The sequence below is a fragment of the Silene latifolia genome, chromosome X (assembly GCF_048544455.1).
Source record: "Silene latifolia isolate original U9 population chromosome X, ASM4854445v1, whole genome shotgun sequence".
Lineage (NCBI taxonomy): Eukaryota > Viridiplantae > Streptophyta > Magnoliopsida > Caryophyllales > Caryophyllaceae > Silene > Silene latifolia.
In genome coordinates this window covers 263316205-263324558 of record NC_133537.1, presented here as the reverse complement: position 1 = coordinate 263324558, position 8354 = coordinate 263316205, and the positions used below count along the sequence as shown (strand labels likewise).

The following is an 8354-nucleotide window of genomic DNA, read 5'->3' as shown; positions in this document are numbered from 1 at the left end:
TTTATATTTTAATTAAGATATTATAGTTTGGAGTTAGAGGTGAAAATAATACAATTTGATGAAAAGATTAATTTTAGTTAAAAGATTATAATTTAATGTAATAAAAATGTAATTATTAGTTTCCTTTTTTAGTAAATGCGCATAATTGTAGTTACCTTCCTTATTTAAAAAGATGATTTTTGGAGGGAAAAATGTGAGAATTCCTATTCATTTAGTAAATAGGGGATTCAGGTTAAATATATACCATATCAAATCACATGATAAATTAGTTAGAAATACCAAAAATTTTGTATTTTATCCTATTTGACCCATTTTAAGATTTAAGACGAATACTCCATTTTAAACAAGACTTACTTTTTTTTTTTTTTTGAGCCCACATTAAATCGGCTAGTCTTGTTTAAGACATTTCTATCCGTCCTAAACTTAACACGAGTCAAATATCACCTCACAATCTCACATTAGTATATAAGACAAACCTTTTACCTTTTCTAATGCATTATGCTTTTGCCCTAATCATCCTACGTGAGTATATTTAACTCGGCTTAAGCTTATAAGCTTAAGACGAATAATACCCCTTTTAAACAATAATTAGTGACACTAGTTTAGAACCCGCGTAATAATTGCGCGGTATTTATAGAGTTTTTATTTTTATATTACTTAATCATGTTAAATTAACACCTCATTAATTTTTCATATTTCACGTCATTATTTTTCATTTTTCAATAAAACTGAGTAAAATTGAACTGTAAAATTATTCAATAAAACTGAAAATTAATCTAAAATTATTCAATAAAATTGAACTATAAAATTATTCAATAAAACTGAGTAAAATTGAACTGTAAAATAATAGTGGTATCTCATTAGTTGTTCATTTTTCTCGTTTGTTTCAAGCAAAATTAAAAATAAAAACTGAAAATTAATCTAAGAGAATTGAATAATGTGTTGAAATGTATTTTTTTTTTAAAGTATTTTTTATACCACAAAGCTAATGATTCCAATTCATAAATTTTCTCAATTTTTTTTTTGTTATGAAAGTATTCAAAACCATTTATAATTTAGTTTATATATAGTATAGATAGTATGGGTCAAGTCATTCAAAAATAATAATATCAATAAAAGATTTAATAGTTTATAATCTTATATTATTTATATTTTAATTAAAATATTACTCGTATAGTTTAGTGAAAATTATAATTTGATAAAAAGATTAATTTTAATGAAAAGAATTATATAATAAAATACATTATAATTATTAATTTCTTTATTTAGTGAATACAATTAAATTAAATTATCAATAACATCTTTATTTAAAAAGATAGTGGATTAGATACACCATATCTTATATCTTATATAAAAAGAGAATAGGGGGTTTCGATATTTTGGCGCGGCTTATACCCTTTGACTGTACCTATATTTACAGTAAAGCCATTCTTTCTTTCTTTCTTTGTTGGTTTCCTCCAAGTTTTGGCGGCTACTACATTTTTACATCCACCCTCGATGGAAATTACCTTCTTTTTCCAACTTGCTTTTCCATTTCTCTTCCATTTTTTTCCCTCTTCCTTCCTTCTCAACACCAATTTTGTTTCTTTTATCTTATTTGTTGATTTACGGTATGAATCTTCTCTTTTCTCTTTAACCAAATCCGATTTTTGGGCTATTTCGTCACAGATTCATTTTTTCTTACAAGTTAAATTTTTGCCTACTCCAATTCCGTACCTCTGATTCATTTTTCGTTTTGTTAATTATGGTGTAGCTGTGCTCACAAGTCTGTTGCAGTAAGGACTGCGTCTCTGCGTTCAGGTTGCATTCATGACTCGGCTACGGCTACAATCAGTCGATGACTCATAAATTTTGTTAGATTTTTTGGTCCATTCTAGAATGGAGGTAAATTAATTATGCTTATCTACCTTTTAACATAATCGTCTTTCTATTGTATTCCTGAAAGTGAACTTTTTCTTATATTGAACACCAAATGTTTGATTAATTGTCAAAGAGAAGTGACGGTGTTATCTCACCGACTATGGTGTGTCCAACTTTTTCGTTGTGCAATTCCTCCTCATCCTAGGTTCTTTACATTTTTAGTCATTTGTGAGGAGTATTTTAATCGTACGTAAACAATCGATTGAGACGAGGTAGTATTTATTTTGGTACTGAATTTACCATTTAATTTCATCCACATTTGTTTCTTTGTTTGAGTTTATTATTTCTATATATTTTCGTTTTTATGTGATTTTTACCCAATTTTGTTGGATCTAGATTCGTATGTACTCTACAGATTTGTTGCATCATCATACTATCGAGTATATAAGACGGTTTTACATTAATATTCGGTTCAATTGTTCAACAAATCGCATTAAAAACGACCCGTAAATGCTAAAATTAGCTCGTAGTTACTAAAAAGATCCGTTTTACAATATGTGTGAGGCCGCTTTACACAAGTACTTGTGTATGCCAAAATCGTATCGTAGTAATGCGTATTGGAACTATCGAGATATGGATTTTCCTTTTTTTTTAGTGAGCAGTGTGGTTTAGGTTGATGTTGATTAGACAGTGATAATATTGGTTTAACTTTGAGGATTTATGTGTATAGTTTGATTTTCTAAATTCACAATTAGTGATAGCAGTAGCAACAGGCAACACCGAAAAAAATGGCTAACATGATTGGAGTGAGGAGATTGGAAATCTTTAGGAGGAGACAAATTAATGGCATAAAGCGATTAGAGAAAGTGACGAAAAGTCGTATGTTTTTGAATGATTTGCATGTAGTCATCTAAATATTGTAAGATGAGATTTAACATGCCGTGAAATGATTGGACACCCTTATTATCCCCTTGGGAAAAAGAAAGAAAGGCATTTTACTCTCTTAAGTATATGTTTATTATCTTCCTTAGCTAAATGTTGGAATGATTTGTATGTAGAATGGTACAACCGGAGAGGTGAAGAAGATAGTTGAGACTCTCAATCTTGGGAAAATTGTATCAACCGATGTTGTTGGTAAGTTCATCCAAGGTGTTACTATGTCAGTGATAATGTGAATGTTAATGCTTTCTTAGAGACTTGATTTGTAGTTTACACTAGCTCCATCTGATTTATATGGTCTTATAACTTATTATGAGCATCAACCGCACCCTTTGATGTATCAATTCACACTTAACGTTCAACCGTATATAATAAAAAATTGCGAGTCAAAGTAGATTACCAAATTAAAGGGCGAAAAATAAATGAAATGAGTCAAGTGTGTTAATGTTAATGTTGAAATATTTGAGTTGGCTTAAATTGTTGTTTTTGGAATGCAGAGGTTATGGTCAGCCCACCATATGTATTCCTTACTTCGGTGAAAAGCGAGTTGAGGCCTGAAATTCAGGTTGCTGCTCAAAATTGCTTTGGGTTAAGAAAGGTGGTCCTTCACCGGTGAGGTCAGGTATGTAGAGGCTCCTTGCTTTTGAGTTTTGTTTTTGCTTGAAAAGAGTATTATCTCCAGCTAACATGTTTTGGCTTCTTGACTTGCTGCTAATGAAATGGTATATCGTTTGTGAAGTGGTGAATTTTGGCTGGGTCTATTGTTTGTGTTGCAAATGCATCCGCTTATCTGCTTATATCATGATAATTTCACATATCTTTGCCTCCTTCAATCTTTGAGAACTTCATTTCACACTTATGGATATTCCACTAAGACTTGGTATTCATTGTTCTGTTTATTGGTTCTCAATACGTTTTAAATGCGTTGCAACATTTAAGAAGGGACATGGACTAAAACTGGAACAAAACTAGGCGTTTTCATGGAAGTTTAATGGAGACTCGACTTTTGAGTCACATTTTACACTTTGTTTGCATTCTAATGTGGAGGAGGGTAGGGAAGATGAGAGAATGGTGAGGCAGGGACTGGAAGGAGAGAGTGAAATTTCTCTACTTATATAGCTTTGGAGCCTTGGAGGAGGAAAGGGGAGGGGAGGAAGAGAAGTAATTCTGTAAGGATATGTAGTCGAAGTAGGGAATAGACTTCTTCCAAATCTTCCAACTTGTGGATGTTTTTATTTATGAAGGATGGATGACCCCCAATTTTCTCCTTAGTGTAAAGGCTCTCTGCCATAGAACTTCTGAGGGTGTATAGATGTACTGAGCTTACTGGAGCTCCTGCAAAACATTAGTTGAAGAACGATTAATGTGCGATGGTTTCTCTATGATTGGCAAACTTACCTCTGAAGTTGTTAATTTTTTGTAAGAATATAATCTGATGAAGATTCTACAGATTGGTTTTTTTAGTTTATTATTTGAAATTAACAAGCTTTCTTACGTAAATGGACATTTATATAAACGCATGCGGAGATGCTTTCTGATTTGAGCATTCCATGGGTCATCCTTGGTCATTCTGAAAGGAGAGCTTTGCTAAATGGATCTAATGAGGTAGCATTTCATCTCAACTTGGTTCATTATCATTGCCCGTGCATGTTATATTACATTTGAAATTTTGAAATTTTTTTAAATGTGATTTTGAATTGTCCTTTCTACTCCTATTCTTTGTTTCCTTGAAGTTCGTTGGAGAAAAAGTTGCATATGCTCTTTCAAAAGGTTTGAAGGTCATAGTATTTTGTGAGTTAAAATGGTAACAAAATGGGTTAGTGGAGAAATGGGACCACATGAATAGTGTTGCAGAGAGAGAAAAAGTTGGTACTTTGTGAGGTAAAATGGTATCCGTCACTCCAGAGTGACGGATATGTACCGTCACAAATGAGAATTTGTGTTTCCATTGAGGGTGGATGTAAAAATGTAGTAGCCGCCAAAACTTGGGAGGAAACCCAACAAAGAAAAACTTTTTTTGTTGTTCAAATACGTTGCTTTTGAGTCAGATTCAATTAAATTAAGTTTGCCAACATAGAAATTCACTAAGAGATGTGTTCCTTTGCTTTAAGAGAGGGATTTATGGTGAATAACAATGATATTTCTCTCAGTAGTACGAATTTGAGCATAATCTTAGCAGCAATGATTTTGGATTGAGTAGTTGTTTTTGCCGACACATATTTTCCAGATGACTCAATTTTTTCGATTAACAGAAAACCAATCGGTCTCATGGACACCTTCTCTTTACCCGTGGAACCTAGCATGTTTGATGGGGTCATCAATGTTGTCTCTTGATAATTTCGCTTTTTGCTTCGTTTATATGTTACGATTTTGTAGACATGCTATATGATTGTTAATGCCTATATCTGTGGGACGTAGCATTGAATTTAGATTAGCGATATCTGCAGAATTTGGGAGGTCGGAAGTCGGAATATATTCAGTGTGCCTCTAGACCTTAACCACATCTATATTAACGGCTAGGCAACTCTTGTGCATTACTTGGTTTCACACACGCAGAATTTGCGGTTGTTTTGCCTATTTGTTTACGCTTCCGATCTTTCATGCACCAATCAATAGAAGCGATGCTTTTTTTATATTAAGATTGATGAACCGATACTAGAGAAGGCAATAGGGTAACCATCTTATCACTTTGATCTATAATTTTTAGTACCTACATTTACTTTGTCGTTTATCATACTGTTTTGTTACTTTGTGGAGCGCAGATCGAATGGCTTTATGTGTGCTTGACTAAAAAAGCTTAAAAAATGAGTTAAGAATGACAAACCTATTACTAAGATTGTAAAATGTAGGTGAGTAGGCTGTATAAGTGTTTTTTTTTTTTTTTTTTTTTTTTTTTTTTTAAGAAAACTAGGTTGATCTTCTAGGGTAGGACTAACCTACGATTCCTTCTGGTTCCCATACTTTTATATTGCCTTATTACGTACTCATTGCCTATTAGTTCATACATGCATGTTTTTCTTTCTTATGATGATGTGATTTTTTATGCAGCTCTACCATTTGAGACAAGATTATTCAACATGTTATATCATGGTTCATGAGGGAGGCTGTTCAGAGGGAGATGCTTTGCGGATATAAAGGATGACGACGATGGAGACTGGAGAGCAAGTGAGTAATTGCTTATTACTTTCATTCAGTCTCCATCGTCAACTTTGGTCGCTTTTGCAACTTCGCAAAATTGTTGCTTCAAAAATATTGCTTCTGCTTTTGAAACCGTTGTATATATATTGGCCCTCTGCAGTCCTCAAACTATGAATGACTTTTTTTTTTTAACATTTCCTCGCATATAAAAACTAGAGCTATGGCCATTTGAATTTTGTAATCTATTTGCACTACTTCTACTACTGTTCGTCTACTCTACAAGAATTCTGCTAAACTACGACAGTCAATAAGGTATATGCATATATTGCATGCTGAAATTCTGTAAACAGGACAAAAAATAATTTTGGGTATTCTTATTAGTACCCTTTCTTATTCAATTATTTTTAGTTATGCCTCTCCCTTTTCTGAATCCCCAATAATACCCCTTGAACTTTTATATTTATATTTACTCTTAAATGTAGCCCATTTAATTTTGCCGTCAATTAAATCTATAAGACTCAAGTGGAAGTGTGATTAGGATGCTAGAGTTGTCACTCACCATTTTCACAACTGTTTCATTACTTTTCTCCACCATTGAGCACATTTCCCTCCATTGACGAACTTCGTATTTAAGTTCTATTAGGGAATACTATCCCATATGGAGTCATATGCTTATCTCATAATATCTTAATAAGATCCTATATGACTCCATATGGGATAGTATTCCCTAATAAGTTCCCACAATAAATCAGCTCTCTTTAGTCTTTCCCCTCCAACTTTCAGCTCTTGATATTTAAGTTATTTATGACGAAGTCTTAAAAATATGTATGATGTAATGAGAAGTCGTTGCTATATCAATGAGAGCTTGGCAAAATGAGAACTTGATATAGAAATTAGCTTTAAACCATATTCTCTTAATTAAAATGTTATTGCGGAGATATATAACTCTTGCTCTTTTGTTGCAATTTATCTTCACTAAAAAGAGTTGGATGCCGCGGGCGTAGCCGCGCCTTTCCTGCTAGTATGTACCAAAAACAAAGCCCAAAGGAATGCGCCTAAACAAGGAAAATAGCAGCAGATTGAACTTTTTCATTTGTGGGTAGGGAACACTTTTTATGAGCCGACAATTCCTTGCTGAATTTAACACAGTATTTCTTTTAGTGCTAATTTGTGTAAAAAAAACTACAGATATATTTTTCAAATTTTTGATATAAAATTGATATATGAATTTCACAAAATCTCATTGAAGACGGGCAATATCCGTCACAAGCTTGTGACGGTTACCGTTTTCTCTCACAAAATACCCATGGAGAGGTGAGTGGGAAGCACATGGGGGTGCCCCACCTTGTCCTCCTCTCCCTTTTTGTGAGAGATCTTCAGCTTGTGACGGGATCAAGACGCTTTGTATGAATTTATATGACAAAAGACATAATATGCGTTGGTTTGCAACTAACATTTTAAATACGATATTGCTCTTTCACATACGCATTTTACTCTTTCACATACACAAATTACCATTTTACCCCTTTTACTTTTTCAACTTTCTCTCATCCCTATCTTTCGTACTGCATGTTAAAAATAATTGATAAAGCCAACAACCCACTGCCACCACCTCCATCCCCGTACCTGGCCACCACTAACAACCCACCGGCAACCACAGTCGCTTTCCCCAATCGACAACTGGCCCCCACCCATCAGAGACACCAGATCATACCGTTCCCGAATCGCTCTACTCCTGTCGCACGTTGCATCATCGTCCACCTCTCTTGCTCTCTCATGTAGTATGTTAGAATTCTTTAATTAAAAAAAATGAGAAGACAATCAAGTATTAAACAGATGATAATTTGATTGAGATATTAAACTGGTATCAATGTCATTCCCCAACCATTCAGCCAATGATTCATAAATTCATTCAAGATGAAAACTTGTGTACTATGCAAAACAATCAAGTATTCATTACTTGCCGAAAGAAGTTACGGAAGAATTTTTCGTTTTCGATTTTATAAATGAACACAAAACAATCAAGCCGTATAAATTAATGTAATGTTTTGATAAATTAGACTAATTACTTGTTTGATATGAGAATTAAATTTCATAATTAAAGAATTTGAGTGAAATGTAATTAGGTTTTATGAGGAAGAGAAAGGATAAAATTAAGGGTTTTTTTTTGTAGAAAGAAGGGTAGTGTTTGGAAACATTATGAAAATATGTATGTGAAAGAGTAAAGGTTGTATGTGAAAGAGCACCTTTAAATATAATAATCAACCTAAACATGTGGATATGGTAGCTGCACTCAAGAACATAAATTTCACATACAAAAATAGATGTGCTCAATTATGATAGGTTGTCGTCTTAAATGAGAATTTGTGAGCATATAGTAACTTTACTCGAGATTATACATTTTAAATAAACTTTGC

At 33.1% G+C, this 8354-nt stretch overlaps 1 long non-coding RNA gene across 1 annotated transcript; it reads left to right on the top strand.

Annotated features, from left to right (window-relative positions):
* Positions 1 to 1372: 1372 nt before the first annotated feature.
* LOC141623951 (uncharacterized) lies at positions 1373 to 6197 on the top strand. The gene is made up of 5 exons (XR_012533743.1): positions 1373 to 1610; positions 1754 to 1884; positions 2919 to 2994; positions 3297 to 3421; positions 5848 to 6197. It is a non-coding gene; the product is annotated as an uncharacterized LOC141623951 (long non-coding RNA).
* Positions 6198 to 8354: the final 2157 nt, after the last annotated feature.